A 20,119-nucleotide genomic window follows, 5' to 3' on the forward strand; every position below is an offset into this window, starting at 1 on the left:
GACACAAGGACATCCCACCCCGACACAAGGACATCCCACCCCGACACAAGGACATCCCACCCTGACACAAGGAGATCCCACCCTGACACAAGGACATCCCACCCCGACACAAGGACATCCCACCCCAACACCACACAGATGTAAGGAACTTGTTGTTAACCTCCCAGCCACCAGGATAATCATCATATCCCAGGATATAATCCAGGAGAAATAGATTCACCCATGTTATTGTTTATCATGCAGATTTGTCAGGACATTGTAACTTATGAAGCTCATTCTAAAATAGAGACGTGATTTCTGTCCCAGGGGATTGCACTGTGTGCACGTCTTCAATTTTGACCACAATTAGATGAATTAGGTGTTAGTGAAGGGGTGGAACACAAACCTGTAAACTCTTGTCCTGTGTATAAACAAAACCTATGGTTGTCATGACTAAATTTGCCCCGTGTACTGAACAAGTTTATGAATGTTGGAGGTGAATCTCCTTGAGATATCCCTTACTTGGGGTTTACTTATTTTGTGCAATGGGCTGTGTTTTAAGGATTCGTGCACAGAGGAAAACCAATATGTATTTTTTTTATGTATTCAAAATGACAGGTGTTGATGTCTCCACATTTCTGGTTTGAGGCTTGGGCCTCTGGGGACTGCAGTTCATCTGTCAAATCCCCTGCAAGGAGAGAAAGGCATCAATAATATTACAATACTGTATTCATTTCATTGTTTGATATGCATTTATACAATCATATTGGACGTGTTATCCTTAATCTCATGCCAGTATTTGCTTTGTATGCAATGCATTTAGCTTCCATTATGATGGAGTAGCCTAGACCTTTTAATCTATTTAGATTGCATCATATCAACTTTCAGTATTATTTATCAGTGAATGTAAAACCATGTTATTTTGAACATCGGTGTCATTTAATATTATGCACTGGTATGATAGTTGTTATTTATTATTTTTTATTTCTAGTGTGTTTTTGTTCTACCTCATGTTATTTTAAGAACTACATTGATATGTATTGCTGCATTGTTGGGTTTAGAGCTGCAAGAAAAGCATTTCGCTGTACTTGTGAATGTGACATTAAAACTTGAAACTTGAAACTGTATAAATATTCACCACACAAGCCTACTCGTTAGAAAAAAACGCAGCTCTAATACAATACTAGCTTCACAGTGAAACACCACTATTCTGTCTATGAATCATTCTTGAACAGTCAGTAAAATAGCTAATTTAGCTAAGTGTCCCAAAAAATCATGTATGATATCATGCATGCAAGCTTGCCTGTCATGTTTACACTAACTTGGAGGCAATTGGCTGCAAGCAAGTTACTGTAAAATCAGAGCAGTACATTACTGTAAAATGTACTGTATTATGCTGTAAAAGAAATGGCACTAATTGTAATAAATTAATTAATGGATGAATTCATTAATTAATTAAATGCATTGAGGGGAGGTGGGGAGTGTATTTTACTGTAATTACACAGGATTGGTGGAAGCAGGTTGGCTGCTAGGTAATGTGTTTTATTATTACAGCATATGAATATTTGGTATTTTAAATCACTTACATTTTTAGAGGCCTCAACAAAGGCTTCCAAACTGGCAGTGACTGCAGGATAAAACAGATCAAAGGACATGGCAATTATTATTATATTTATATATATTTAACTAGGCAAGTCAGTTAAGAACAAATTCTTATTTACAATGATGGCCTACAGCTTGTATTCGAACGAGGTACTATAGTGACACCTCTTGCACTGAGATGCAGTGCCTTAGACCGCTGCACCACTCGAGAGCCCAAGTACTCAACTATTAAATGTTTAAGACTTGCTGCTGCTCCAATATGTCCCGTATAAACATTTAATTGTTGGGACACTACTACCATACAGTATATCAGTAAAATTGGTAAATCAATCTCACTAAAGGGTGCAAGAAATGTAGCCTCAAGGCACGTCTAAATAAGTGAATGAGCCAGAAACAACAATACAATCCACCCAAAATTGTCCCTCCAAAAACACGGTAGGGTACTGTATTCTGTGGGGTGGAATTACAGTACAATTTAAAATACACACTTTAAAAACTGTAAATTGTTTTTACGGTAACTTACCGGTAGCCAGTTACCTGGGTCACACTTTATTTGGATAGTCCGGATTTTCCATCTGTAGATGCTGTACAGATGGTCATACTATCAACAATCTGTTGATAAGTACCTGCTTGCTAAGGTGAGCGCTAGGGCTAGGGTTAGGGTAAGGGGTTAAGTTTAGGGATAAGGGTTAAGGTTAGGATTAGAGCTAGTGTTAGAGTTAGTAGATAGTTCGTTGAAATGTTACCAATAGATACATTAGTCTGTAGAGCATCTACAGATGTTATATCAAAATAAAGCCTTACTGTTGCCTATAGGTTAATAATTCTAAAAAGTACAGTATGTAACTGTAAATTCCAAAGTAATTTTGCTTTAGCAGTACATTATTGTAAAGAAGTGCTTTATTTACAGGCACAGCCAGAAGAGCACTGGCCACCCCTCATAGCCTGGTTCCTCTCTAGGTTTCTTCCTAGGTTCTGGCCTTTCTAGGGAGTTTTTCCGAGCCACCGTGCTTCCACACCTGCATTGCTTGCTGTTTGTGGTTTTAGGCTGGGTTTCTGTACAGCACTTTGCGACATCAGCTGATGTAAGAAGGGCTTTATAAAGACATTTGATTTGATTTACAGTAATTTTCTTTTAAACACAAATGTATTTGGAATTTACAGTAACTGTACCTTTTTTTAAAGTATCTTACAGGTAACTGACTGCCAGTTACCTTAAAAACAAGTTACGAGTTTTACAGAGCTGCACTTCTTTACAGTAATTTACTGTTAAACCAAAGTTTCTTCGGAATTTACAGTATCATTTACCAGTACAATCGCCCAGAGTGCATTGCGATTTACGGCAATTGACTATGAATAATGAATACAGTACTTTACTCTTTGTTTTATTGTATAATACTGTAAAAAACAAAAACAAAAATTGACACTGTAACGTCAATCTCTGTTAGCATTATAACCGTCTGTCTGCATTGGCAGGGTTCATTCCTGTCTCCCCCAGTACATTACTTTATTAGAGATACAATTAAGTCAAATGTATTTTATAAAGCTTTTTTTCATCAGCAGTTGTCACAAAGTACTATACAGACACCCTAAAACCTCAAAAGCAAGCAACGCAGATGCAGCTCAGTGGTTAGGAAAAATTCCCTAGAAAGGCAGGAACCTAGGAAGAAACCTAGAGAGGAACCTGCCTCCGAGGGGTGGCCAGTCCTTTTCTGGCTGTGCCGGGTGGAGATTATAAGCGTACATGGCCAACAGGCAAGATTGTTCTTCAAGACATTCAAACGTGGTTATAGAGGGTGCAGCAGTTCAACACCTCAAGAGAAAATGTCAATTGGCTTTTCATAGCCGACATTAAATGCTTGTCATTGTAAGATTGCATGGAAGTGACACTTTGTGTTTTTCCATTGGTTGTGTAACTGGCCATTTAGAAGGTTCGGAGATGGGAACGTCAACTATAATGAAAGTTAAGACAAGACAGAGGCAAAAATACAGGAGCTCTACAAGTGGTGACTTTATTCTTGACAGGCAACCACCATCTCAATTATCTTGCGTGACACATAACAATTGATAGGCACTAGCCAGGCCTTACTAATCAATCACCAACATCCATTTCCTATCCTTACAGTAGCAATGGCCTATGGTTCATCAATCTGTGCTTCTCCCACCATAAGCTTGCCATGCACTGGGCTCTGTCTGTGTGCTGATAGAATGATGCAATCCCCAAGTGTTCTTACAGCACAGAGAGACCAGACATTCCCTGTACACAGACTGACCAACCAGTGCTACAAGGGTTAACTCAATGTGTGTGTGAGTGTGTGTATATGAGTTTGTGTGCTTGTGTTTGTGTGCTTTGTAACTGTTTTATTGTTCCACCCCACCCTGCCCTGTCCTGTCCTTCCTCCCCCACCTCTAGCCTAAGTGGCAGGTATAAAATGACAGAAAATGATAAGAGAGTGTGAGTGAGTGAGGAAGTGGTGACATCATCAGGATAAACCGGTGGTGACTCAACTCCCCCCACCCCCAACACCCCACAACCCTCTCCCAAATATATATATATGTGTGTGTGTGTGTGAGGGGGTGATACTTTGTAGAAGCACCTTTGACAGTGAAGACAGCTGGCAGTGAATACAAAGTATTTCAGGGTATGTCTCTAAGAGCTTTGCACACCTGTATTGTGCAACATTTGCCCTTTTTTATTTGTTTTATTCTTCAAGCTCTGTCAAATTGGTTGTTGATCATTGCTAGGCAACTATTTTCAGGTCTTGCCATAGATTTTCAAGTAGATTTAAGTCAAAACTGTGACTCAGCCACTCAGGAACATTCATGGTCTTCTTAGTAAGCAACTCTAGTGTAGATTTGACCTTGTGTTTTAGGTTATTGTCCTGCTTAAAGGTGAATTCATCTCCCAGTGTCTCGGGGAAAGAAAACTGAACCAGGTTTTCCTATAGGATTTTGCGTGTGCTTAGCTGCATTCGTTTCTTTATTATCCTGAAAAACTCACCAGACCTTAACGATTACAAGCATACCCATAACATGAAGCAGCCACCACTATGCTTAAAAATATGGAGATTGGTACTCCGTAATATGATGTATTGGATTTACCCCAAACATAACACTTCGTATTCAGGACAAAAAAGTCAATTGCTTTGCCACATCTTTTTTGCAGTATTACTTTAGTGCCTTGTTGCAAACAGGATGCATGCTTTGTTATTCTGTACAGGCTTCCTTCTTTTCACTCTGTCCTTTAGGTTAGTATTGTGGAGTAACTACAGTGTTGGTGATCAGTTTTCACAGCAATTCAATTGTGTAACTGTTTTAAAGTCACCATTGGCCTCATGGTGAGATCCCTGAGTGGTTTCCTTCCTCTCCGGCAACTGAGTTAGGAACGACACCTCTATCTTTGTAGTGACTGGGTGTATTGACACACCATCCAAAGTGTAATTAATAACTTCACCTTGCTTAAAGGGTTATTCATGTTTGCTATTTTTACCAATAGGTGCCCTTCTTCGCGAGGCATTGGTAAACCTCCCTCGTCTTTGTGGTTGAATCTGTGTTAAAAATTCTCGACTGAGGGACCTTACAGATAATTGTATGTGTGTGGTACAGAGATGAGGTAGTCATAAAAAAATTATGTTAAACACTATTATTGCACACAGAGTGACTCCATTCAATTAAATATGTGACTTGTTAAGTACATTTTTACTCCTGAACTTGCCATAACAAAGGGGTTAAATATTTATTGACTCAAGACATTTCAGCTTTTCCTTTTTAATTAATTTGTAAACATTTCTAAAACTTAATTCCACTTTGACGTTATGTGGTATCGCGTGTAGGCAGGTGACAAAAATAATCTCTATTTAATTTATTTTAAATTCAGGCTGTAACACAACAAAATATGGAAAAAGTCAAGGGGTGTGAATACTTTCTGAAGGCAGGTGCATGGCTGAGTACCAGGCAGGTAGCCAGCTGTTGACATGTCTCTGTCTCTCTGTCCCAGCTCTTTTTAGTTATGTAGCCCTCCGGCTTAAACTTCTGCCGTACCTTACTTCATCGTTAACTTATAGCCATATGAGATACCAGACCCCATCTCAGGGATGGCTAACTTTGGGAGATCCCTTCCATCTCCACTGAGTTAGGTAAATCTGCTTTTATTTTTTTTGCACCTTGTGAAATAATCTCCAAGGTTCTCTAAAATTGTATGAATTGGTGCCTCCGGTAAATTCAAAAAGCTGATTAAAATCAAAACAAATCAAATTGTATTTGTTACATGCGCCGAATACAACAGGTGTAGACCATACAGTGAAATGCTTACATACAAGCCCTTAACCAACAATGCAGTTTTAAGAAAAATAGAGTTCAGAAAATATTTACAAAAAGTAAAGTAACACAAGAAAATATCTATAACGAGGCTATATACAGGAGGTACCGGTACCCAATCAATGTGAAGGTGGTACAGGTTAGTCGAGGTAATTGAGGTAATATGTACATGTAGGTAGGGGTAAAGTGACCATGACTAGATAACAAACAGCGAGTAGCAGCAATGGTCAATACAAATAGTCCGGGTAGGCATTTGATTAATTGTTCAGCAATCTTATGGCTTGGGGGTAGAAGCTGTTAAGGAACCTTTAGGATCTAGACTTGGCGCTTACCGTGTGGAAGCAGAAACAACAGTCTATGGCTTGGGTGACTGGAGTCTTTGAAAATTCTTTGGGCCTTCCTCTGCCTAGTATAGAGGTCCTGGATGGCAGGAAGCTTGGCCCCAGGAACGTATTGGGCCATACGCACTACCCTCTATAACGCCTTATGGTCGGATGCCGAGCAGTTGTAATGCTGGTCAGGATGCTCGATGGCGCAGCTGTAGAACTTTATGAGGATCTGGTGACCCAGGCAAAATCTTTTCAGTCTCACGAGGAGGAATAGGCGTTGTCGTGCCCCCTTCACAACTGTCTTGGTGTGTTTGAACCATGATAGTTTGTTGGTGATGTGGACACCAAGGAACTTGAAGCTCTCGACCCACTCCACTACAGCCCTGTCAATGTGAATAGGGGCGTGTTCGGCCCTCCTTTTCCTGTAGTCCACGATCAGCTGCTTTGTCTTGCTCACCACACTGCCAGTTCTCTGACCTCCTGCCTATAGGCTGTCTCATTATTGTCGGTGATCATGCCTACAACTGTTGTGTCGTCAGCAAAATCTGCCACGCCGATCCTCCAGGTTGAGGATCAGCATGGCAGATGTGTTGTTGCCTACGCTTACCACCTGGGGGCGGCCCGTCAGGAAGTCCAGGATCCAGTTGCAGAGGGAGGTGTTTAGTCACAGGGTCCTTAGCTTAGTGATGAGCTAAGCTAAAGGTTTAACATCACATTACATACTTTCACAAATAGTGAAAAAATAATTCACAAATCACTCATTCATTTTATACAAGAATTAGATGCAAGCCTCATAAGTGAGGAACCTGTATAAACAGAGTTAGGGTAATGTGGCTGTCTTTCATGAGGTCACAAACAGTATAGTGTATATTGATGTTTATAGTGTATAATGATGGGTATTATTGATGTGTATAGTGTATATTGATGTGTTTGCGATGGTTATTGATGTGAATGCAGCGTTTATCTGGGAAAGGGACCTTGGTCACAGCATGACTCCCAGTCAAAATAAAGGTTACATTTAAAAAATAAAAAATAAAACTGTCTGCTAGATGGTAGCAGAGTGAACAGATCATGGCTCACATGGCTGAGGTCCTTAATGATCTTCTTGACCTTCCTTGACACCGAGTGCTATACATTTTCTGGAGGGCAGGCAGTGTGCCATGGGTAATGCGTTGGACTGATTGCACCACACTCTGGAGAGCCATGCTGTTGGAGTTGCACATAGCCACGTAGTCATGGGTGAAGAGGAAGTACAAGAAGGGGCTGAGCACACACCCTGTGGGGCCCCCGTGTTGAGGATAAGTATGGCGAAGGTGTTGTTGCCTACCCTCACCACCTGGCATCTAGGACCAGGAAGTATAGGACAGGGAGTAGTTCAGACCCAGGGCCCTGAGTTCATGTGTAGAATTGCAGGAAATTACCTGTTAAAATTGATACTTTTTCTCTCCACCCCATGTCAAAATGACTATAATTGCATTAAATTAGTTATACAATTACATGGAATTTTTTTTACGTTTCAGTAAATTAACTCCAAAACATATTTTTTCTCTCCGCTTTACTTTGGGCCCCAAAAGGCTAGAGCCGACTCTGACTGCATGTGTGGGTATGGATCAATGATGTTATCAGGTATCAAGGTAAGACCCAAGTGCAGACTGTGTGAAGTAACAATGTTTATTGTAACAACATGGGTAGGCAAACGACAGGTCAAGGCAGGCAGGGGTCGATAATCCAGAGTAGTTGCAAAGGTACAGGACGGCAGGCAGGCTCAGGGTCAGGGACAGGCATAGTTCAGTAATCCAGAGGTGGGGCAAATGTACAGGATGGCAGACAGGCTCAGGGTCAGGGACAGGCAGAGTGGTCAGGCAGGCAGGCACCAGGTCAGGACAGGGAAGGGTCAAAAACCAGGAGGATAAGAAAAAGAGAGACTGGGAAAAGACAGGAGCTGAGAGGGTAAACGCTGGTAAGTTTGACAAACAAGACGAACTGGCACAGACAGACAGAAACACAGGTATAAATACCAAGAGGAAAAGTGGGGAAGACGGGCGACACCTGGAGAGGGTGGAGACAAGCACAAGGACAGGTGAAACAGATCAGGACGTGACAGATGTACAGTTCCGCTAGTGGAACCCCTCGACAACATCCGTTGAAATGGCAGAGCGCAAAATTCAAAAATATTGAAGTGCAATAAATCAAATTAAAGCTTAACTTCTTGTTAATCTAGCCACCGTCTTCGATTTCAAAAAGGCTTTACAGCGAAAGCACACCATACGATTATGTTAGGTCAGCGCCTAGTCACAGAAAAACATACAGCCATTTTCCAGCCAAAGAGAGGAGTCACAAAAAACAGAAATAGAGATAAAATTAATCACTAACCTTTGATGATCTTCATCAGATGGCACTCATAGCACTTCATGTTACACAATACATGTATGTTTTGTTCGATAAAACTCATATTTATATCCAAAACCTCAGTTTACATTGGCGCGTTATGTTCAGTAATGTTGTGCCTCGAAAACATCTGGCAACTTTGCAGAGAGCCACATCAATTTACAAAAATACTCATCATAAACTTTGATAAAAGATACAAGCGTTATGCATAGAATTAAAGATATACTTCTCCTTAATGCAACCGCTGCGTCAGATTTCAAAAAAGCTGTACGGAAAAAGCACACCATGCAATAATCTGAGTACAGCGCTAAGCCACAAAAACAAGCCATACAGATACCCGCCATGTTGTGGAGTCAGTAAAAGTCAGAAATAGCTTTATAAATATTAACTTACCTTTGATGATCTTCATCAGAATGCACTCCCAGTAATCCCAGTTCCACAATAAATGTTTGTTTTGTTCGATAAAGTTAATCTTTATGTCCAAATACCTCCCTTTTTGTTAGCTAGTTTAGTTCACCAATCGAAATTCACAAGGCGCGGGCAAGTCCAGACGAAAGTCCAGACGAAAAGTCAAAAAAGTTATATTACAGTTCGTAGAAACATGTCAAACGATGTATAGAATCAATCTTTAGGATGTTTTTATCATAAATCTTCAATAATGTTTCAACCGGACAATTCCTTTGTCTTTAGAAATGAAAGGGAACGCAGCTCGCTCTCACGGCCGCACGCGTGACTTAGCTCAAGGCATTCTGCCAGACCCCTTAGTCAAACAGCTCTTATTCGTTGCCCCTTCATAGTAGAAGCCTGAAACAAGGTTCTAAAGACTGTTGACATCTAGTGTAAGCCTTAGGAAGTGCAATAAGACACCAGTTACACTGTATATTCGAAAGGCATTGACTTGAACAACTACAAACCTCAGATTTCCCACTTCCTGGTTGGATGTTTCTCAGGTTTTCACCTGCCATATGAGTTCTGTTATACTCACAGACATCATTCAAACAGTTTTAGAAACTTCAGAGTGTTTTCTATCCAAATCCACTAATAATGTGCATATATTAGCTTCCAGGCCTGAGTAGCAGGAAGTTTACTCTGGGCATCCTTTTCATCCGAACGTGAAAATACTTCCCCCTATCACAAACATTGTTTTTTCCCTCATCAATCTACACACAATTACCCATAATGACAAAGCAAAAAAAACTCTAATATCACATTTACATAACTATTCAGACCCTTTACTCAGTGCTTTGTTGAAGCACCTTTGGCAGCGATTACAGCCTTGAGTCTTCTTGGGTATGACGCTACAAGGTTGGCACACCTGTATTTGGGAGTTTCTCCCATTCTTTTCTGCAGATCCTCTCAAGGTCTGTCAGGTTTGATGGGGAGCGTCACTGCACAGATATTTTCAGGTCTCTCCAGAGATGTAGGATCGGGTTCAAGTCCGGGCTCTGGCTGGCACACTCAAGGATATTCAGAGACTTGTCCCAAAGCCACTCCTGCAATGTTTGGCTGTGTGCTTAGGGTTGCTGTCCTGTTTGAAGGTGAACCTTTGCCCCAGTTGAGTGCCTGAGCGCTCTGGAGCAGGTTTTCATCAAGGATCTCTATGTACTTTGTTCCATTAATCTTTCCCTCGACCCTGACAAGTCTCCAAGTCCCTGCCGCTGAACAACATCCACACGTTATGATGCTGTTAATAATAGAAAATGACTCAAGTAAAAGTGAAAGTCACCAAGTAATATAATACTAGAGTAAAAGTATACAAATATTTGGTTTTAAATATACTTAAGTATCTAAAGTAAAAGTTTAAATCATTTCACATTTCTTATATTAAGCATACCAGAGGGCACAACTTTATTTTTAAAAATATATTTATGGATATCCAGGGGCACACTCCCAACACAGACATAATTTACAAACAAAGCATTTGTGTTTAGTCCGCCAGATCAGATGCAGTAGGGATGACCAAGGTTTTTCTCTTTAAGTCCGTGAATTAGTGTCACGACTTCTGCCGAAGTCGATGCCTCTCCTTGTTCGGGCGGTGCTCGGCGATCGACGTCACCGGTCTTCTAGCCATCATTGATCTATGTTTCATTTTCCATTGGTTTTGTCTGGTCTTCTTACACACCTGGTTCCAATCCCATTCATTATATGTTGTGTATTTAACCCTCTGTTTCCCCTCATGTCCTTGTCAGAGATTGTTATTTGTTATGTTCATGTTTTATGGATTGGTGTGACGGGTTCTTGTACCCACATTTATTTTATTATGGACTTCGGTTTTGGAGCTTGTGTGTTAAGTTATTAAAATACTCCATTTATACCAAGTTTGATTCTCCTGCGCTTGACTTCCCTGCCACCTACATACACGACGTGACAATTAGACAATTTTCCTTTCCTGCTAAACATTCCAAATGTAACGAGTAGTTTTGGGTGTCAGGGAAAATGTATGGAGTAGAAAGTACATTATCTTCTTTAGGAATGTAGTGGAATAAAAGTAAAAGTTGTCAAAAATATAAATAGTCAAGTAAAGTACAGGGGCCTCATTTATAAAACAGACTTACGATCAATTTTGATCTTAAGTATGACTTACGCAGAAATCCACGTATAAGTAGTTATTTCTAAAACCTTACTGTGACGTGGAAATGATCTTATCTCTACGCAGAGTCTAGACTTGACGTAAGTGATTTTCCTGCTGGTTATGTATGGATATTCTTTTTTTCCATTGCAGTTTAAGGTCAGAGCATTTCTTATTTTCATCAGCCACAGTTCTGCCTTGCTGCCCCACCTCGTTCACTGCAGCGGCGACACATTCCCAAGATACCTATTTAGCTTTGTTTGTCAACCCACTATTTAGTCCACCGAATAATACATGTCTTCAATCTCCTCTACCATCGCCGTGATCTCGTCTTCCAAAAAGTTAGCTTTTCTCCTTTGGTCCATGGCTATTCCTGACTAAACCCTAATTTGTGCTAGCATTCTATAAGGGGAAATCACTGATTGTAAGGCACATTCAGGTGCCGTCAATTTTAAGTTAATTTGAGAGTTATTGATCACAGGTGCGTAAGTTACAAATGGGCTTCTTAGAACCTGCGTAAGCAAGGTTTTTTATGCTCAGTATCTTTTATGAATCCAACGTAAGCACACCGTCAAAAATTATCTTACGACTAAGTTCAAGTTTAAATCTAAGAACATTTTTATAAATGAGGCCCCAGCTACGCAAAATCACTACTTAACAATAGTTTTACTTAAGCGCTTTACACCACTGCCACTCTGCCAAAAATGGCCTGATTGGTGGAGTGCTGCAGAGATGGTTGTCCTTCCGGAAGGTTCTCCCATCTCCACAGAGGAACTCTGGAGCTCTGTCAGAGTGAACATCGGGTTCTTGGTCACCCCACTGACCAAGACCCTTCTCCCCCGATTGCTCAGTTTTACCGAGTGTCCAGCTCTTGGAAGAGTCTTGGTGGTTACAAACTTCTTCCACTTAAGAATGATGGAGGCCACTGTGTTCTTGGCGACCTTCAATGCTGCATAAATGTTTTTTTACCCTTCCCCAGATCTGTGCCTCGACACAATCCTGTCTCGGAGCTCTACGAACAATTCCTTCGACCTCATTGCTTGGTTTTTGCTCTGACATGCACTGTCAACTGCGGGACCTTATATAGACAGTCGTGTACCTTTCCAAATAATTTCCAATCAATTGAATTTACCACAGTAGACTCCAATCAAGTTGTATAAACATCTCAAGGATGATGAATAGAATCAGGATGCACCTGAGCTCAATTTCTAGTGTCATAGCAAAGGGTCTGAATACTTATGTGAATAAGGTATTTCTGTTTTTATTTTTAATACACTTGCAAACATTTCTAAAAACCTGTTTTCGCTTTGTCATTATGGGGTATTGTGTGTAGATTGATGACCATTTTAGAATAAGGCTGTAACGTAACAAAATTTGGAAAAAGTGAAGGTGTCTGACTACTTTCCGAATTTACTGTATATATTTACCCTGGATTGCTGATGCTATGTATTGGATATTGTGAGCCTTTGAAGCCACCGGTCGGCCATATTGGTACTCCCCAGTAGGAGCAGTCCTCCATAGGGATGAATGGAATTCTACACTATTTACATTAAATGTTTCAAGAAGAAAAATCTATTTAAGTATTTTTGTTGCTGTAGTGGGTACAGTAACATTAAGAATCTCAAACTATTCTGCTTAATTTAGGAAAATGTTTTTATATATTTTCATATACTTATATGTATGTTTAGCTCACATAATATAATTTAAAAGTATGCATTAAGGTCTGTGTAATAGAATAAATGTGGTTAAAACCAATGTAGACATTAATAAATGCATTTCTATAGCTTTCAAAATATTCTTTACAATATTTTTTACAATGGTGGGGGAGTGCCTAGATGGAGGCCTAGTGACTTCAACACAGCACCCCCTATCAGTCCTCTAGTGTATATATAAATCATTGGTATGTTTGTGGGTACTCAAACCAGCGAGCCATTGTGGCTCCCACCCACATCAAAGTTTCCCATCCCTGGTCTTGGGTGTCAGGCAAGGTGGAGTTGATATTGTCCTTGACTGGCCTCTCAAAGCACTTCATGATGACAGAGGTGAGTGCTACGGGGCGATAGTCATTTAGTTCAGTTACTTTAGCTTGCTTGGGTACAGGAACAATTGTGTGCAACTTGAAGCAAGTGGGAACAAGAGACTATGATAGGGAGAGGTTCAATATTTTTAGATTTAGATTTTTTTCGCACAATGCAATTTAATTTAAGGTAATCTACTGTATTCAGTTTATAAAGTATATTATAGTATAAAGATTTACCGTGACAATTGCAGGATTTTTTTTTACAGTGTGCACAGTGTAAGTGTCCACAAGAAAACAATGGTTTAGGCTGCCTCTGCTCAACTTCTGAATGCTCCAGTCTTGCACGTGTGTGCATGCACACAGATACAGACACAGACACACCAGCCATCTGGCCTGAGTCACAGCAGATAGTGTCGTTAATAAACCGATATAGATCAATACTGTAAACATGGTTAATAAACCAATATACTGTAGATAAATACTGTAATGTCGTTAATAAACCAATATAGATCAAATACTGTTAAACATGGTTAATAAACCAATATACTGTAGAATAATACTGTAACGCCGGGTTATAAACCAATATAGATCAATATTGTAAACGGTTAATAAGGAGGTATGTGGAGATCATTGTCAATCTGTGTCCTAAATATACCTTTCCTCTCTTATCAGACACAATGCAAACGCCCAACAAACAACTCTATAGGATTTTTATAACATTACCTGCTGTGGGATAGGTAGGGTTCAGGATCTAGGTTCTGGTCCTGGCCTTTGGAGTGCATGATAGTTCAGTACAGTTCAGCACAGTTCAGATCAGCACAGTTCAGCACAAATAGAATGAAAGCTCTTCTAATGCACAGATCAGATAAGAAGAAGTCAACACTCACCAAAGCATTTGGGTAAGAGGAAAGGGGAGGGGTGAGGCAGAGAAAGGGGAGGAGAGGGTGAGGGAGAGAGGGGGTTGAGGTGGGGGAGGTTGGCACACAGGGGGATAAGTAGTCAGGGGATGAACCAGTGTAAGACGAGCCGAAGGACGAATGGAGATTTACTGCGGGCTGCAAGGAAACATCCATCTCATTCGGGGAAGGAAGGGGGCAAATAGGGATGAGGGAGAGGGAGGGAGAGGGTGAGAAGGGAAGGGAAGAGAAGGGGGAGAAGCGGAGAAGGGGGGTGAGAAAAGGGAGGAGTGGAGGAGGGGGAAAGGGGAGAAGAGGGAGGAGGGGAGGAGGGGGAGAAGGGCCGGAAGTAGAGAGTGGCTCCTCAGCAGTCACCTTCATCAGAATGCACCGGGAGAGGAAGGAGGAAGATGGGAGGAAGGGAGGGGAGAGGTGGGAGGGGAGGAAGGGAGGAGGGGGAGAGAGGGGAGGAATGTGGTTAGGAAAGGGAAGGGGAAGGGAGGGGAGGGAAGGGAAGGGGGGAGAGAAATGGAGAGAGTGGATGATGGAAGGAGGAGGCGGAGGAGAGGGAGAGAGGGAAGAGGAGAGGAAGGGGGAGAGGGAGGAGATGAGGGGGAGGGGAGGAAGAGAGGGGGAAGTGAGAAGAGGGAGGGGAAGGAGGTATGAGGGACGGGGTGATGAGGGGGGTTGAAGACAGAAACCGAGATATGGAGGTTGCGTGAGGAGAGGAGGAGGAGACGTGTTAAAGGAGGGGATTATCAGGGCATCACAGAAAAACCTGAAGAATCCTGTATTTCGTGGGCCTCTGCCAAAACCTACTTCCAATGTGTCTCTGGCTCTCCACCCTCACATCCCATTGATACATATACCATTTCTACACAATTCTTACATGGCATCACTGCACAATACCATCTCTACACAAGTCCAGATACACATACTGACTATTCACACAATCCTAAGTAACCATAACAAATCTCCTACAAAAAGATAGAGAAAGAGAGAATGAGGAGAGGGGAAAAAGGAGGCAGGGATAGGAGGAGAGAGAGGAGGAGAGAGAGGAGAGTAGGAGAGAGAGAGAGAGAGGAGAGAGGAGAGAGAGACGAGAGAGGAGAGAGAGAGAGAGACGAGAGAGGAGAGCCGAGAGATGAGAGAGACGACAAGAAGAGAGAGATGAGAGAGAGAAGAGAGAAGATGCTAAAAGAAGAGACTTACTCCTCAAAGTAGAATCCCCATACATATATAACGTGACAGCTTCTCCATCCTAGGATAGAGAAATTATACCATTGACAGGCCACCATAGTACTGTACCATAGTGAGACAAGACGAGATCACATAATAGCCTCTGGGACAAGACCTGAACACTCATCGGAGACCCAACCCAACAGAAGAGGGGACACCACACACAAACAACCATACACTAGAGAAAGAGTGACAATTTCCTCATAATATGCCCCCCTTGACACAAACCTATGACCAAAAACAACCAACAAAAAACTTCTGCAGCCTCTGGGCCTACCGCTGCGCTCCTGTACATAGCTCACATCATAGGCCCTTTCGAGGAGAAGACTTTCACGTTATGGTAGGTAACAACCTATAGCTCACCCTTGGCTGTTCGTAGTACTGTAGATTACTTTATCACTGACCTCAACCCAGAGTCTCTCAGAGCGTTCACAGTCAGCCCACTGACACCCCTATCAGATCACAGCAAAATCACAGTCTACTTGAACAGAGCAACACTCAAGCATGAGGCATCAAAGCCAAAGGAACTGAATAATATTAAGAAATGTTATAGATGGAAAGAAAGTAGTGTAGAAACCTACCAAAAACAATTGGGCAACAACAAGTTAAATCCCTTTTAGACAACTTCCTCAACAAAACATTTCACTGTAATAGTGGTGTAAACTTGTCAGTAGAAAGCCTAAACAGTATATTTAACGTTTCAGCTTCCCTATCAAATAAAAATTTTCAAACATACAACCTAAGAAAATTAACAATGACAAATGGTTTGATGAAGAATACAAAACCTAAGAAAGAAATTGAGAAAACCTGAGTCTACGTCTTCACTATGGTGAATCACTAAAACAACACAGAAATACACTACGGAAAAATTATTAACAGCATGTCAGAAATCAGCTCAATGTAATTGAAGAATCCATAGAATCTAACCACTTCTGTGAAAAACATGAAGACATATCTATCCAAAATGGAGATGTATGGATAAACCACTTCTCCAATCTTTTTGGCTCTATAACAYAGAACAAACAGCAAAAACATATACATGATCGATTACAAATCTTAGAATCAACTATTAAAGACCACCAGAACCCTCTGGATTCTCCAATTACATTGAATGAACTACAGGACCAAATACAAAACCCTCCAACCAAAAAAGGCCTGTGGTGTTGATGGTATCCTAAATTAAATTATAAAATATACAGACCACAAATTCCAATTGGCTATACATAAACACTTTAACATAATTCTCAGCTCTGACATCTTCCCCAATATTTGGAATAAAGGGCCCTGACAATAAATCTCTGTAAGACAAAAATAATGTTGTTCCAAAAAAGGTCCAGTTGCCAGGACCACAAATACAAATTCCATCGAGACACCGTTGCACTAGAGGACACAAAAACTATACCTACCTCGGGCTAAACATCAGCACCACAGGTAACTTCCACATAGTTGTGAACAGTCTGAGAGACAAGGCAAGAAGTGCCTTCTACCCAATCAAAATGAACATAAAGTTAGACATCCCAATCAGGATTTGGCTAAAAATACTTGAATCAGTTATTGAACCCATTACCCTTTATGGTTGTGAGGTCTGGGGTCCCAAGAATTCAGAAAATGGGACAAACACCAAATTGAGACTCTGCATGCAGAATTCAGCAAAAAYTATCCTCTGTGTACAACAGTAAAACACCAAATAATGCATGCAAAGCAGAAATAGGCCGCTACCTGCTAATTATCAATATCCAGAAAAGAGACATTAAATTCTACAACCACCTAAAAGAAAGTGATTCCCAAACCTTCCATAGCAAAGCCATCAACTACAGAGAGATTAACTTAGAGAAGAGTCCCATAACCATACTGGTCCTGGGGCTCTGTTCACAAACAGACCCCACAGAGCCCCAGGAGAGCAACACAATTAGACCCAACCAAATCATGAGAAAACAAAAAGATAATTACTTGACACATTGGAAAGAATTTACCAAAAAACAGAGCAAACTGGAACACTATTTGGCCCAAAACAGAGAGTACACTGTGGCAGAACACCTGACCACTGTGCATGACCCAAAATTAAGGAAAGCTTTGACTTTGTACAAAATCAGTGAGCATAGCCTTGCTATTAAGAAAGGTTGCCATAGGCAGACCTGGCTCTCAAGAGAAGACAGACTATGTGCACACTGCCCACAAAATGAGGTAGATACTGGGCTGCACTTCCTAACCTCCTGCCAAATGTATGACCATATTAGAGACACATATTTCCCTCAGATTACACAGACCCAGAAATAATTTGAAAAATAAATTWAATTTTGATAAACTCCCATGTCTATTGGGTGAAGTACCACAGCAGCAAATTGTGTCATCACAGCAGCAATATTTGTGACCTGTTGCCACAAGAAAAGGGCAATCAGTGAAGAACAGACACAATTTTAGATACAACCCATATTTATTTACTTCCCTTTTTATTTACTTCTTTTGTACTTTAACTAGTAGCACATCATTATAACACTGTATAGCCATAATGTGACCTTTGAAATGTCTTTATTCTTCTGAAAGTTTTGTGAGTGTAATATTTGCTATTCATTGTGATTGTTTATTTCACTTTTGTTTTTTATCTTTCACTTGCTTTGGCAAGTAAAACTATGTTCCGCATCTCAATAATACTTTGAATTGAAATTGAGAGCGAGATAGAATAGAGATAGAGATAGAGATAAGAGGATAGAGAAGAGGAGAGAGAGAGAGAGAGAGAGAGAGAGAGAGAAGAGAGAGAGAGAGAGAGAGAGAGAAAAGAGACGGAGGCAGAGACTGACAGCGAACGACTAAGAGAGACAGAGAGAGACAGAGAGAGACAGAGAGAGAGAAGCATAGGGGTTAGACAGAGCAGAGACAGTTATAAAACATGATTCTCTGCCAACCTCGTAAACTGTGCATTACTCTGGGAAAGCAGAAAACCAACTGGACTTCAGCAGAGAGAGAGAGATAGAGAGCGAGAGAAAGGGAGACCAATAAGATAAAGCCAAGGCCCTCTTCTCATCCTCTATTTTATATGTATGCTCTATTTTATATGTATACTCACTCTTTCTTCTTCTCTTCTCCTCTCCTCCTCTTCTCCTATCCTCCTCCCCATACAGTTTGTCTCCCCCTGTTTTCCTCCTGAAACCTTCCCTCCATCCAGTCAGTCATGCCCTGTCTTAGTAGAGAGGGAGAGAGAAGGAGAAGGAGAGGGCAAAGAGAGGGCAAAGAGGGAGAGGGTAGAGGACACATTAAAGCAGCAGTCTTGCCATGATTTAAAGCTGTTATTACTGTCAAATAAAAACAGCGTAAATAGCAGTGAATGGCCTGATTACTACAACAGCAAACACACAGCGGATCAGGCTAAACAATCACTCCTTCCCTCCCTCCTTCTCCCTCTCTCTCACCCCCTCTTTTCTCTGCTTCTCTTTCTTTCTCTCCCTCTGTCTTTCTCTCACTATTTTTACCGCCTCTTCCTCTTATTTTTCTCAATCCCTCCACCCTCTCTTTCTCTCTCCCTCTTCTCTCTCTCTCTGTCTCTCTATCTGCATGTTGAGCATGTGTCAGTAGAGAGAGTTATAAGCCCTGCCCCCCTCCTTGGCAAGTGGCAGCGCGTCAGCTGATTTGTGCTGCTGAGAGGATTTGGTGTTCCACGTAGGCTATTTAAAAAACACCAATACTTCTCTCTCTCCTTCTCTTCCTCTCTGTCTTTCTTTCTTTCATCCTCTTTTTCTTTCTCTGCCTCTCTGCCTATCTCACTACCCCTCATCCCCATTCCTCTGTAGTATATTTCACCCCCAACATTTCAATCACTATTTCTGTCTTTCTCTTTGTCTCTCTCTGCTGTGCTGTGTGATTGTGTGCTGCGTAGTGTGCATGTGTGTGTGTGTGTGTGTGTGTATGTGTGTGTGTGTGTGTGTGTGTGTGTGTGTGTGTGTGTGTGTGTGTGTGTGTGTGTGTGTGTGTGTGTGTGTGTGTGTGTGTGTGTGTGTGTGTGTGTGTGTGTGTGTGTGTGTGTGTTGCGTGCGCGTGCGTGTGTGTGTGTGTGTGTGTGTTTGTTTGTTTGCGTGTATGTGTTTGTGCATTCATGACCTGACCTTTATGTCAGGCTCTGTCTGACTCTTCTTGAGCTCTAAACCATGACAACCCACCTTCACAAACATACACTATTAACATACACTGTTACACACTAGAGCATGCCATCCATATATCTATTACACACACACCAGACACCACACACATAAACAGACACAGACACACACACACAGAGACACACACACACACGCACACACGCACGCATGCACGCGCACACACACACACACACAGCAAACAGACAAACACACACACACACACACACACACACACACACCAAACAACAAACACACACACAACACACACACACACACACACACACACACACACACACACACACACACACACACACACACACACACACACACACACACATAGACACACACAGACACACACGCATGCACCAACACACATTCAGGGAATGTCTCCTATTCCTAGAATCCCCTGTCAGCACTGACTGCATTTACCATGTTACATTTACAAAGGGGGAAAAACATAGCTGTAGGACTTCATGGGCACTAAATAACGTGTTTATGTGTGTTTGTTTGTGTGTGTGTCTCTCACCAGGGCAGCAGCGAGAGTGCATAGTGTGTTCCAAATGACACACTATTGCCTTTATAGTGCTACTTTTGACCAGAGCCCTATGGGAGCCCTATGGGCCCTGGTCAAAAGTAGCGCACTATAAAGG

At 41.4% G+C, this 20,119-nt stretch overlaps 1 long non-coding RNA gene across 2 annotated transcripts; it reads right to left on the reverse strand.

The window, feature by feature from the left end:
• Window positions 1-109: 109 nt before the first annotated feature.
• On the reverse strand, window positions 110-18,873 carry LOC112070220 (uncharacterized). Of its 2 annotated transcripts, XR_011475539.1 has the most exons (4): window positions 18,747-18,873; window positions 18,404-18,517; window positions 1,566-1,606; window positions 110-667 (listed from the first exon to the last, which is right to left on the reverse strand). It is a non-coding gene; the product is annotated as an uncharacterized lncRNA (long non-coding RNA). The 2 variants fall into 2 exon arrangements; XR_002893860.2 differs by lacking the exons at window positions 110-667; window positions 1,566-1,606 and adding an exon at window positions 7,880-8,276.
• Between the last annotated feature and the right edge of the window lie 1,246 nt (window positions 18,874-20,119).

Source organism: Salvelinus sp. IW2-2015, unplaced genomic scaffold (assembly GCF_002910315.2).
Source record: "Salvelinus sp. IW2-2015 unplaced genomic scaffold, ASM291031v2 Un_scaffold1262, whole genome shotgun sequence".
Taxonomy (NCBI): domain Eukaryota; kingdom Metazoa; phylum Chordata; class Actinopteri; order Salmoniformes; family Salmonidae; genus Salvelinus; species Salvelinus sp. IW2-2015.